At 40.2% G+C, this 13042-nt stretch overlaps 1 protein-coding gene across 5 annotated transcripts in view; it reads left to right on the top strand.

Annotated features, from left to right (window-relative positions):
- The first annotated feature begins 1922 nt into the window (after positions 1-1922).
- LOC129102632 (zinc finger protein 609-like) overlaps positions 1923-13042 on the top strand; it is a 72334-nt gene continuing 61214 nt past the window's right edge. For 3 of the 5 annotated variants that reach the window (XM_054612887.1, XM_054612895.1, XM_054612863.1), the window contains exon 1: positions 1923-2345. The gene's annotated coding sequence lies outside the window, so the exon portion shown is untranslated. The remainder of the gene's footprint in view (positions 2346-13042) is intronic. The other 2 variants (XM_054612880.1, XM_054612872.1) reach the window with 2 other exon arrangements.

Here is a 13042-nt window from a genome sequence, read left to right as displayed (position 1 = left end):
ACCGGCGCTGAGAGAGACAACGACTTAAAGCCTTCATGGTGTTTGAAGCTCGTAAACATGAAAGGTTATCCGTGGAGCATTGAGAGTCGGAATCCTAACATATATGAAAGGGTCTTGTTTGTTGGAAGCTTGTTTTTTTTTTTTTTTTCTTTCCCTGCTCACTGTTCTCAGAGATATCCCCTCTCAGTACAGTGAAATTAGAACACGGCTTGTACAGTCGCAGAGCTAACATGCTTCAATTTGCCCTGAAGTGTGGAGATCAAGTTTTAACCTCAGCGTTGTTTTTTCTTTCTGTGTAATCAGAGTTATAATAAGTGTTGACATTCAACAAGATGCACATTTGATGCGGTTAGAAGGAAGCAAAACCAGCAATTATTTACAGATGATATCGACAAAGAATGTTTCCTTGTTTAGTGTGTTCATGATTACATTCACTCTCTGAACAAAATGCATTTACAGCGTGTAACAGATTATGTTAAGTGTTTATAATAGAGTGCCTCAACGATACCTCTGTAAATAACACCTTTATTAATGTTTATTAATCATCTTTTATCAGTTATATTGATGGATTGATGGAACAGTTTCTACACTGATGAACTACAACATTAAAATTCTATAGAAACTATAATAGATTATTCTATGACATATTACTGTGAAAAGGAGCCATTCTGCATAACGAGTGGGGTACTATTGGTACATTTTTGCTGTACATTTTCAAGAAGTACTACCCTGAGCCTTCCACTTAGCACTTATTGTATTCGTATTAGTTTGTTGCACTTATTGTATTCGTATTAGTTTGTTGCACTTATTGTATTCGTATTAGTTTGTTTCTGCACTGTACTTTTGCTCCGGTTTATGCTCTTAGATGCTTGTTTAAGAAAGGAGATGCACTTATGACTTCTGGTGACTAGTAGTTCTCTTGAATACCTATGTTGAATTGTCGCTTTGGATAAAAGCGTCTGCTAAATGACTGTAATGTAATGTAATGTAATGAAAGACTCAAATAAAGGATCTAAGTAGTACTTCTTGCTAGTATACTCAAATAAAGGATCTAAGTAGTACTTCTTGGGAGTATATATATGGGGCGGCTGTGGCGTAGTGGAGAGCAAGGTAGTTCTCCAATCAGAGAGTCGGTGGTTCGATACCCGGCTTCGGCAGTCGATGTGTCCTTGGGCAAGACACTTAACCCCAAGTTGCTCCTGAAGGCTTGCCATCGGTGTGGACTGGATGTTGCATGAATGTTAGTTAGAGTCTGATGGTGGCACCTTGCATGGTAGCCTGTCATCAGTGTGTGAATGGGTGAATGATATGTAATATACTACTGACTGTAAGTCGCTTTGGATAAAAGCGTCTGCTAAATGACTGTAATGTAATGTATATATATATACTGTACATTTTCATTTTTATTATTGTATAATATGTTTTATATTTCAGATTCTTCAAAGTAGTTGAACGAGAAGATGTGTCCAAACTTTTCACTGGTACTGTATATATATATATATATATACTGTACATTTTTATTGTATAATATGTTTTATACTTCAGATTCTTCAAAGTAGTTGAACGAGAAGATGTTTCCAAAATATATATATATATATATATATATATATATATATATATATATATAAACTGTACATTTTTATTTTTATTGTATAATACGTTTTATACTTCAGATTCTTCAAAGTAGTTGAACGAGAATGTGTGTCCAAAACATTTCACTGGCACTGCATTTACAACTATCTGTTGTGGATAATCCCTCTCTGCCAACAAAAAACAAAAACGACTCCCAATCCACTCAGGCTGCCTGATCCAAGTTCCACGTCTTCTAACCTCCCCCTCCTCCCCCTCTCTCTCAGGTTTGCTCCGCGGGGGAAAGAAACGAGTCCAATCCGACTACTGGAGCTCCTCCTCCTCCAGGATTTCCTCCCTCCTCCACCTCCACCACCGCTACATTGTATCGGTTCCCACACGAAGCACCACCAGAAAACCGGAGGATTTAACCTGGTACGGTGAGCCACTCTGCGGGATTAACCTGCACAGAAGGTCGCGGGAGAAGACTTGGACTTGTACGGTGGTGGGTGGCGGCTCTTTATCTGATTAAAACAACAACAACCACACGTCTCCACGCTGCCCTCCGGTCCCCGGTCTCCGGTCTCCGGTGGCGGAGTCCCGTGAGTCTCTGGCCTCTTGTGTTTGGATGTCTCTGGGCTTCACATTTCCACAAAGGTTTCCGTTTCCCCCCCGCCACATAAATCACTATATTCGTGTTTATTTGTGTGTGTTTATGGAGTGCACGCCGCCATGGCCAGACCAGGGTTTGGAATAGGAGTGGCTTAGCTAAGTGGGTAAGTTTTACGACATTTATCTCTAATTTACGGCTCTTTTTCTTCTCTCTCTGTCTTCATTGTTGATAAGTGCTACGAGTCGTTAGCCCGGGTTAGCTCTAGCTAGACCCGCAAGCAAGCGAGCTAGCCGAGGAGCCCGACTGCACTCTGAGCTCATTGTTTCCCCCCGTGCCAGCTAGCGCCCTGCGTGCTCCGGTTAGCCTGGTTGCGCTAAAAGCCTCCGTTAGCGCGGTGAAGTTCAGCTGACGTAAAGAAAAAGGGGGAAGAAAAAAACCCCGTAAAACCTGGGTTGCTAAGTAACGTGAGAGAGCCTACGTAGAATGTAGCGAAGTGATAGAATGTAGAGCTCGCGCGGGTAACGTTGGTAACGTGCAGCGCGAAGGGAGTAACGTTTTTTTTAATAATTTTTTTTATTTTTTATTTTATTTTATTAATATATAAATATATAAACTGTTGCAAAACACACTTGTTTGAATGCATTTAATACATAATTGTTCCTTTTTAATTTTAAGTTATTTAAAAGTTAGTTATTAATAAACATGAGGTGGATGTAGTTAAAGCAGCAGATTACACCAGTGTAGTGTTTTTTTTTTTTTTTTTTTTTATTAATATATATATATAAACTGTTGCAAAACACACTTGTCTGAATGCATTTAATACATAATTATTCCTTTTAAGTTATTTAAAAGTTAGTTACATTTTAGTTATTAATAAACATGAGGTGGATGTAGTTAAAGCAGCAGATTACACCAGTGTAGTGTTTTTTGGGGTTTTTTGTTTTTTTTCAACCTTTCTGGTTCAACATTGATCCTTACACTTCATTTCCCCTACTAAAGTTAGCCACACTCTTGATACAAGTTCTTCTTTTCCAAGGTGACCAGATCTCATTAAAATGGTGGATTGTGGTCTTTTAATCAATGTTAAATGTGGCCTCCATTCTCTCCAGATGACTCCCATTCCTTCTTGTTGGCTGATGTTATTGGGTGCTGTCCCATCCCCATGAAACTGACTCATTCAATTAAAGCACAATTGTGTTGTTTTTTTAACAAGACCACTGAGGGCTAACCCTGTGGTCCGGGCTGCTCCATAGAGTATGACCGTACCACGTTCGAGGATGGCAACGTGGTCTGAATCAATGGCTTCAACTGGCAGGGATTTCATAATTGCTTTCCAGGGTTATAGCTATCAAAACTGTCGCCCATTAAGCAAAGCGGTATTTATGTAAAGTGGAATTAGTCATATTTGCATTTGCAAAAAGACAGGTTTGTGGAGAACCACACGGAGATTTGGTTTTAATCGCAAGTTGGATTCGTCATTGTTCCCGGTGCCAACAGCTTATGAACTATGACTGGTTGTTCATGTACAGTACCAGTCAAAAGTTTGGAAACACCTTCTCATTCAACTACTTTGAAGAATCTAAAATATAAAACATATTCTGGTTTGTTGAGCATTTGTTTGTTTACCACATAATTCCATATGTGTTCCTTCATAGTTTGGATGTCTTCAATATTAATCTACAATGGAGAAACAAATTTAAATAAAGAAAAACCATTGAATGAGAAGGTGTGTCCAAACTTCTGACTGGTACTGTACGTTACTTATGTTTTTGCTAGTGCAACAATGCAACTCCTAAGGCTGGGGATGGCAACACTGGGGACCATTTTCAAAGTGCAACCACCTTAAAAACCCATCCTAGTGTTGCTCAATCTTCTCCAATGAAAGTGGCTAAGTCTAGCGGGAAAGTTGCCAAGTCTGCAAAACTTGCAGCCCGTTTCTTAAGGCCTCCTCCCAAAGCCACCCCCCCAAAGTTTTCATTTTGAATGTAAACAACGAACATTGCCATTGTTAGCACTCAAGGCTGTCAAACTAGAAACTTGTGGAAGGCTCACGTCAAATTAAATGATAGGACACCCCCATTCTTAAGGTATCCAATCTGGAATGACTAAATGAATGGACATCTAGTCTAAGTGAGTGTGTACCATAACCTTGCATGGACATATTTGAGAGAGAGTCAATAGTGTCTGTGAAAATGCCAATTTCAATTTTGCTTAAAGTGTAAAATAAATAAGTTTGTCAGCCCAATCTAGCCCGATATATCTGTCAATAGCTAATTGGGGAACATGTTGGCCGATAAGAAACAAGACATTGCAGTACAGTAATGCCACATTAGTTTGAAGGTTCACCACAAAGCCCTGACAATTTTATATTTTAACTTTCTCTCAATTCATTAAAAAAATCGGTTTCTGTTTTGTGTTAATTCAAAAAACCTATAACAATATGTTCTCTTTAGACCCCCAAATACTGTTATCTACCTCAACAATCAAATATTAGTCGAATGTACTACCCACTTTAGGATTAGCAACAGAGCTACCTAAAAATGCGTTTTCAATGTAATGTTTGTTCAAGATGTTGGTTGCTGAATGTTTAATCGCCTACCTTCAGTGCTGTTTGTTGATAAGTGGTCTTGATAAATGCATCAATCACCCAAGCGAGAACGGTTACTTTGAACATTTGGCAGTGAAACGCTTAACGTGTTCCTAAACGGTCTCAAACACTTCCAGCTAATGCTGTGGTTAATTTTAAATCTCAGTTTGGCCGATTAGTTGTCAGGTTGTGGTAAAATCTCTGAGCTGGTGTTAAAGGAAAGCCTTAACGTACTGTAAATGTGAGATAGTAACCCTCCTACACAAAATTGTAGTAATCACCGTACCGTTAATCTTCTTAGCCATGCATTAAACATGGCTGATTCAGTATTTTGAATGTTCTTAGTTTAGCATCCAGTTAGCTAGCAGCAGACGTGTAGTTTTGAAGTACTTAACGTTTTAGTTAAGGTAGTTGTCAATGATTCCAGGTGTCATACAGGAAGTAATGTCCCAGAGTAGACAAAACGATCACACACACAGCACCTTAACAACACTAAATGAATTGTGCGACAATAAAGTGTTTCACCATTTTACTCCACCAGCCAATATAAGCTATTTAGTTCCAGGGAGCCTTGAGAAGATCACCTTTACTAGAGCTACTGTAATGTCAGCTATGCCTATAAATGATTCAACGCTTTCACTTAGCCTGTTAGAGTGTTTGGTCAGTACTGATTCATTACTAACTCTTTTTGTATTGATTTTTATACATTTTAAGGGTGTTTTACGTTGAGGCTTTACGTTACGGATTCTTCTTGTGTACTCGTCACAAGGAAATCAATATAACGATGGTAATAAAACACTGTCAACCCAGAGAATTTGACATTGGCAAGGATTTTTTTTTAATCTGGCAAAAATAATTAGTGGTGCACTGGTGTTCCTGTTCATAATCATAGCACTTCTTCAGCGCAAACATTTGTATTTTTCTATCTTTTCTTAGCCTCTGTGACTCGGCTCACTGAGTCACAGAGGTGTTACTTTTCCAGTTGACTACCTTTTTCAAAAGCAGTTCTTCTCCATCCGATAACCTTTTTGTTTAGTAGTTATTTGTTCTAATCATTGTAACGGGTGTTAAGAGCTTTGTTTTAGCTCGCCAGACACGTTTTACACAATCTGACAGAGCCATCAATTGTGAAGTGGACGGGAAATTTAAGACTCTTAAGCTCCACACAATAACATGACATTTTATAGTTGTCGAAGATGTGTGAATTTGCCCAGCGCTTGGATCAGGGCCGGGGGTGAACATGAGAGCAATGCTACTTGAGGAAACAACTATTTCCTCATTCGACAGTTTGATTTTTGTGATAACGGAGCTGCTTTTGTTTACTGTTGGGAAGTAATGACTCAAGGAGCTGCAAAAACAGTGAAAGTTCATTGTGGATTTAGACCAGCTTTTAACCTTTAAAAAAAAAAAATTGGTTCCACATTAGGATATATATCAAAGAAATGGCGTGGAAGAAGAGAATTTAACAGTGTTTGTTTAGAGGTCCAGGGCATCAGATTAGTCCAGGACAAGGGGATTAGGTTGGCTTTGTAAGGTTCCTGTCATCTCATGGCCTCACACCAGCTGATGGCAAAATAAGAAAGGATTTAGCACATATCCTTAAAGGTAGCTGGTACTTTAAAAGCTTTCAGGCACCTCAAAAGCACCTCAGTGAAGCCATTTACTTTGGGTGAATGTATGCCTCCATATGCACTTATATCCTGTTTTTTTAATTTATAACACATGCTAAATGAGAAGCGAATGCATTCCTTAATACCCTTGTGAGTCCATATTAAGCCTCATAATGTAGTTAGTGTCATTAAGGTACTGTAGCACCTTTTGTAGGTTAGATCATTATGCAGCGTTTCCCCAAGGTTGAGATTTATTTGAAGTGGTTCTCCCTAAGTGATGGGGGTTGGGCTTTTTAAAGCGCCGGTCGGAAGCTTCATCATCCAACTCTTGAGAGTCTGCAGAAAAACACCATTACATGACCTGACTTCCAGATGGTAGTCAGTAATTGTAAATTCAAATCAATGCAATTGTGAACAGCAGACTGTTTTTTACTGCATTTAACATAAGGACATTTAAAGGAAGAATTAATGCATAAAACATATTAAAAAAATCTTGGTTAGTCAAGTTTTTTGTCCCTTATCTTGATTTTAGACGTTTAGATATCTGTCAATACACAGTAGAGCTGCAAAGATTGATCAACTAGTCGATTGAAGTAAGATTGATTAGCAACTATTTAGATAACCTATAGTGTTTTACATGAAAAATCCAATGTGAAAATATGCTACTTTAACGACTAGTCATTAAAAGAGAAACCAATGCAATATTCAAAATGTTCTACATTTGCATATGACCCACATGGCCTAAATTAGGCGTACAGTCAAATCAGTAAAGCACTATACACACAACAGTCCAATAGACTTGCATCAAAGCTTTCCTGTTTAGGGTTTTGTATTGTGCTCCATAGTGTTTCGTATAAAACCAGTTGTGAGAGGAAGGTTTGAGAAGTGTTGGATCCCATCTTCATCTCAAACAGGCCAACAGCAGGGCTTAACAGACACCTGAGAAATATTAAAATGGTAGCAATGGAAACAACAGCTCACTTCACTCACAGACCTAAAACTTCTTGTTGTTGTTTAAGTATCTCTTCTTTCAAACGTCAAAGCAGAGTGAAGTGTTTTTCTGACAGCCTGCGGTTGACTTGCGATTACAGTGGGTCAGAGTAAACAAAGAATGTGAAATGGACCCGTGTTGTTTCTATATTCAATATTGATCCACCCATCCTGTGAACCGTCATGTTATGTGAGAAACCTCTCCTCCTTTATTATCCCGGGGCTGCTATTTGTAAAGTCGACTAAATGTGACATTTGTCATTTGAACTGTAAAGTCGTATCACGGGTCAAAGAATGTGAAACTCTGCTTTTCGTTTTTTATAGCACTGAGTGGATTTCTCACTAGCGAATTGCCAATTACAGCAGAAAAGAGCACACACTGAATGCTTGTTGCACAGTTGCTGCTCTGCCAAGGACTGGTGATCCATCTTTTCCTGGGACGCGAGCCCAGGTTACACTCAACTCTTCCCCCCCACACAAGCTATAAAGATATTGTCAGCTTTTGTGGCGCAGCACAGTCTTGAGTGCTGGAGAAATGCTGTCTCATTTGCCATCGTTTTGAAGAATCGTCCTCGGTGTTCTTCGAAAGAAAACCACAGAAACACGAGTCTGTTCAAACTCATTTCGATAGGTTTGAGTTTGTTCACGTGCTGTAGTAAGAACTGAGCCCTGTCAAATTGCATTAGTACGTTTAACACGCAGTTGCTCTCAGTACCGTTTCCATTCATCCACTCATAAGCAACATGACCTCATTAATCACTCTCGCCTCACTTGTTCCCGACACTGGTGATCTTTTCACTTGAAGATACACACTGTAATTTTCCATTTACAAAGGGTCTGATTTATATACCAGTATATAGAAAGTGATATGAAACTGTTGTGATATTTTCAAGCTATTCTGCACTTGAAAACCTAATTTGTTGACAGAAAGCATTTACGTCTGGTCTCCTGCCTGCCGATTTAAGCTCGATATTGGCTGTCTTTTATGAAGATACCATATTGAGTTGATCTTATCGTTGAGCAAGAAAAGGTCTGTGAAGACTCGATGTGTGGGAATTCCTCAGAGCGACTTCAATACTTGAGCGTGGTGGCAGTGGGTGGTTCTGAGACACTGTCCCCGTTGCCTTAATCAAACTGCAGAACCCACCATCGTCTGCAGAATCAAAGAGAAACCGCCGTCTCTCTCTCTCTCGGATGACACGCGCGCACATCACTTGTGATATTGACGAGTAAATGAGGGATGATCCACTAAGGACTAAAAATTGCGTCAGTCTAAAGTGGAAACAGATGATCAAGTGGAACTTAAATACAAATGTCAATACTCTATGAAAAAGCAGCAAAAAAGAGTTTGACTATCACGTTTCACCTCAGCGCCTGAGCACACATGGAAACAGACATGTTATACCCGCTTTAGTTGGAAACACATTCCCATCAAAGCCGCTTCAGTTTATGGAGCACTGATGTGTTGTAATTTCAGGCTCACGGTAATCACGTCCAGTTTCTTTTTTTACTGTACATGGATAAGAAATTCACTAGAATTACAGGCTTCAGCTGTTTGATTCTCCAGAACATATAAATATCATGGGGATAGTTTATTAGGCAATATATCTTCAGTTGTTCAATAATAAAAGCAGTACTAAAGAAACTAGTACTGGATGTGTTTTCAGCTTTAACATTTTTATCGGTCAAATTCAATACCGTTTCATATCTGTGTTATATCCAATAAATCAACTCATTTTGAGCAAAATACTTTGTGTTCGCGTGCAGTTACAAGCAATCATATGAAGGCCCTCAAGGTTTGACAGTCATGGTTGGCCGGTTGCCCTCAACAACCACATTTGGACCGGTGTCAACCATTTTGTGGAGTCTGGTTGCCGTTTTTGGTAACCAACACACTGATTCCTGCGTCCTTGGCATGAAATCCTGCACCTAGGCAAATGATAGTGCCCCTGTTGTGCTCTGTTGTGCTTTTTTGGAATAAGATATTTTCTGACTTCGAGAGTGGTAAACCCCAAACAAAACAGGAGTTGAAACTAGAGTTTTAACAATTTTGTCAATCAAATCAGACCCAATTACAAACTAAAGATCCCATCACGCTGCCGGAAGTCATCATTATCCGTCCCTGTTCATTTACAATTAATCTGACACGGTGATGGTACTGGTTTCCCCTATTTGGACTGACCATGTGTGTCATCCTCTGAAGTAAAATCAATAGAAAAATCACACTTAAACATGTCAATCTCAAGAGTAGAGATCCTAAAACGACCAACGCGGTCCCACAAAGAGGATCCTCCCACACTCCGTTTGGGCGTTCACAATTGGCCAAACAGGGTGTTTAATCATTCCATCTTAAAAAATAAATAGGTTTTGAACTATCCTAAAACCAATTTTTTGCACATTACGTCCATGACGCAGTGTTCTAACTGAACACATGCGCTGCTTTGAGCCTTGGTTGGCCCTGTGTTTCTATTTATTCCTGTTGGAGTAATGGCTGATTTGTGAGGTTGACACGAGAAGGTATCTAAACCATACCTCCCCATTTCACACCAAAAACTTAAGCAAGGGGGCGGTTTGGGAGGTCACCTGAAGGGTTCTTTTCCAGTCGATACCACAATATAAACTATTTTAAAAGTGTAGGAAGATAGTGGGCGCCACTTTTCCAAACCTTTAAGTGGTTACGTCACATCACGCTATTGCTGGAGCGTGAAATAAAGAGCATGCGAGAAAGCAGGCAAATGAATTGCGAAAACGTTTCCATTCACAATCCGTGTTCTGCAGGCAGTTCACATTGTTTTCTTCTGGTTTCAATGCCTTGATGCTTATTGCACACGATGAAAATAATCTAATGTTTGCACTGTGGACGTTTGTCTAAACAGTTAGAGAAGCGATCTTGTGGCTTTAACGTAAGTCGATTGGACCGTCCTGGAAAAATGTTGGTTGGAAAGGTTTTAACTAAACAGCTGAAGGCAGATTCATGCCTCTGTGTTGAGATGTTGCGGTGTCTCCGTACGGGGCAACGGAGGTTTCATGGAGACCACATGAACTGTAATTGGACAGTTCTGTCTGCTTCGTGTTTTCTCCTACATGTTTCCATTCCTGGGTAGTATGTGTTCATAGGGAAGAGAACATGGAGCAGGCTGAAAAAAACGCTCGATAATCCTCCTTTTCAGCAAATGTGTATTTTGTGATCTTTGGAAAAGCCATTTCCAGAATGCCTCCTCCAACCACGATCAGCTCTTTCTTTCACAAAGGGAACAAATGTAGGTAAACTCCAATTACTTTGAGTGTATAATAAATGCACGACACGGCCTGAAAATGTGCAACACATCTATCTAGTGAGGTGGCGGTGCCACGACAATCAACGGGTTACATCCCGCGCTGAACTATAAATCAGTTCCCACACCGTAGGCTTCTACTGCAGGAGCAGTGGAACGAGGTGACAGAGAAGCATAAATTCAGTTTTAGTGTTATTAGTAGTAAAGTGAAATACTGAGATACTCCCAGCTGTGAATATATCAGACTTAATATGAATATGTAGTAGTGGCACTGCTGAGAAAGAGCACTTTCATTGTGAATGCTTGCCTTGGGTTTTACTCGTCGCATACTGTTATCTGCCAAAGAACATAGATTACACGCCGACATAAAAGGGAGAATATGAGGTCTGACGGGCTACCTGTTTGCTTTGCATTTTAATTCAGCAGGCACTATAAAAGAAGATTGACGATGTTGGAGAGACTGAAGGCAGACAGGCTTGTGGAACAGGAGATGTAGATGGATAACTGAAGGAAGTGGAGATTATTTACAATTTGATGGAAAAGCAAGCAAACATTTGCTCCTTTTTTTTAGTTTTCCGGTTGACTGAGCTCTGTCCTAGCTGACTTGCATTTTTTTGGGGGTGGATACACATGTGACCTTGTGGTTAAATGGATGACCCATGAATGGACCGCGGTGGCAGCAAATATGTAAACGTCTATGTTAGTCTGATGTCTCAATAAGGAAGACCTATTTTAACGTGACATTAGGTGGTGTTTTTAGCGTGACTACTTATGGAAATATAACACAATAAATGGTCTTTCTCTCCACAAAACCCCATTTAGCTATTTTGCGACATGAAATCTATGGATGTTGACAAGAACAGTGTAGTTCCAGGAGTTTAAGACTAGTTTGCTATGTTTCTATACATTTTGGATTATGTGAGCCAAAAGAAGGGAGTGAACGTTGGTGAAAAGGTAAAGCAAACATCCTGCACCAACAACAAGCAATTATACATTAATGGAGTAAGAAAAAAAGAAAAGTAAGGCATCATAATACACTAGTCTGGTTTTATCTCCGTACCGGGTAAAAACCTCTAAATATCAGTGAAATGTAACGTACCACTCCTCCCCTGCCTTGTAACCGTTCTCCAGCATTTTGAAAAGCCGGCCGTGATTGAGTGTGTACGTAAGTGTCAGCACTCACTGTCAGATGTTACTGCCTACTTTTTGCGGTTTTTATGAGCCAGACGTCAGTCGCAAGATGAAGCTGCACGCGGCCGAAAGCAGGAAGGCCCATTAAAGTCGACGCTATGTGCATAAAAAGATAAGCCGCAGTAAAAAATAAATGGGCAGCAATTGATTCTGCACTGTCAAGAACTCACAGCAGCTCTGATCAATCGTGGAATTGGGTCCAAATTGGTGCTCGTTCCTGATACCCGTCACTGTTTGAACGTGACACTCGTGCCTCTCGGGGACGGATCGCTGCTGTCATTGATTCTGGAAAAGCGGCCATGTGAGAGTGACAACGCCGAGTCGAAGCCCTGCTTGTTGACTCCCGTCGCTGTTAAGCAGCTGCTGGAGGAGAGGCAGGCAGTTATGGGAGGTTAATGGTTGTCCATGCCCTCTCCCTAGTTAGACATTCACATGGCAACACCTCAACTGTCCACGGTACAAACAGTAGTGCAGTATATTAGTCACCCAGCAGCCGCCCGTTGTCCTCTCATAGTCAGACCAGTGTTCTCTGCGGTGCTGCTCGCTGCAGTGTTACAGATTTCTGCACACTAGTCAGTGTGTTGATGGAAGATTCAGTATGGATTGAACTAGTTTAACAAATCATGTGTAGATACCATACACGAGGCTGGATGTCTTTGTGTGCAGATGGTGGTTTCAGCGAGAACTTGCTGGAATCCGGCCCGGCAGGCTGCCTGTGCAGGAATGCACGTAATAAACAATGCACAAAAGACTGGAGGGAAGAAATGGTGGCTTTATCTTATTCTATTACACACACACACACACACACACACACACACACACACAGCACACGTTACACACACACAGCAGTGTTAGACAAGCTATTTAGCCTCAAGCCTTGTCCTCTCACACCTCTTCCTTCTCTCACTCTTGTTTGTCAGTCTGGATTCCAGTGGAAAAACAAGCTTTACTTAACCCAACACATTTATTTAACTCCTTTTGGTTTTATATTTTGCAACAAGGAGATAAACCTATATAAACTTTGATGGGGGGCAGTCCACATGGACACTTATGATTGTAACAAGGTAATGACCTACCTGAAGTTTTCTGCTGCTTCTTGAAAATATGTTTATATCCACAATGATATAAGGAATACACCAATTTAAGCTGCTTTCTTGCTAGCCCACTTTCTTTCTTGTGCACCATCTTTTAATCTTTTTATACCTAG

This window comes from Anoplopoma fimbria, chromosome 2, assembly GCF_027596085.1.
Source record: "Anoplopoma fimbria isolate UVic2021 breed Golden Eagle Sablefish chromosome 2, Afim_UVic_2022, whole genome shotgun sequence".
In the NCBI taxonomy this organism is placed as follows: Eukaryota; Metazoa; Chordata; class Actinopteri; order Perciformes; family Anoplopomatidae; genus Anoplopoma; species Anoplopoma fimbria.
The sequence above is the reverse complement of the archived record's forward strand: the minus strand, read 5'-3'. Positions and strand labels throughout refer to the sequence as shown.